Genomic DNA, 1,012 nt, shown 5'->3' on the forward strand with positions numbered 1-1,012 from the left:
GGGTAAGACAGTCGAATAAGAAATTACGCGTATCATGTTAACTTGTTTTTTGAGAAAGGAGATTCGAGATCGTTCGAAGAAGAAGGCGGACAAAGATTTCGATGAAATTCAAACGTTTAGATGGTTAAAAAATTACCGCTTGCCTCCACTTTCCATCCATCCATCGCGAGGGGAGAAAGAAGAGGTCGGTGATCAAGATCGAGAAGAATATAGGCGAAAGAGATAGGCGAGTTGGAGAGCAGGGGGATCAGGGAGAACAGGTAGAGAGAAAGAGAGAGAGAGAGAGAGAATTCATTACGTATTCCTCCGGCATCCCTCTTGATCTCCCCGCATTTTTATTGCACTTGCTCCTACTAAGAATATGTTTTATTTATATTTCATATTTCTCTCTTGTGTGTCCCTCTTCCCAGTTCCGTGGCCACCACGAGAAAGAGCGATTCCCCGGATTCGCACAGGGTGACCACGGGATACCAACGAGGTCGACAGGAGAGGAGGGGATCTTTTTTTTTCCCCCCTTCTTCTTTTCTTCCCTTCCCCCTAATTTCAACCTTCCACATCCCTTTTCCTCCCTCGAATCCCGGGGAATATCGAGAGCTATTGTCCGAAAAGGAAATTTTCGAAACCTTCCTCGCATCGAGAAAATCAGGTCAGGGGTGGGGGCGCTGTTTTGAACGACCCACATCGCTCGATGGACGATTAAAGCGACAGCCCTCACCCCCTCTGTTTTGCTTGATTAATTGAACGTGGCGCTCCAAGTATTCCTGATTGTTGTTACGGCGATTATTTACCCGTCGCCCCTTGTTGTTCGATGGCGGGATCAAAAATCAGCCCAACAAATGTTGGAAAATTTGTGTTAAATTAAACGACAGCTTGTAAACGACGCGTTGTGATCGTCGCGCATTAGAGCGCTTCTCGCCGTTTATATTGGTTAATCGATTCGAGGAGATCCCGATTGTATCTCGACGGCACTCGGTGGAAAAAGCGGAGGAGGGGAGAAAAAAAAAAAAAAAAA

Source organism: Apis dorsata, unplaced genomic scaffold (genome assembly GCF_000469605.1).
Source record: "Apis dorsata unplaced genomic scaffold, Apis dorsata 1.3 scaffold_86, whole genome shotgun sequence".
NCBI lineage: Eukaryota > Metazoa > Arthropoda > Insecta > Hymenoptera > Apidae > Apis > Apis dorsata.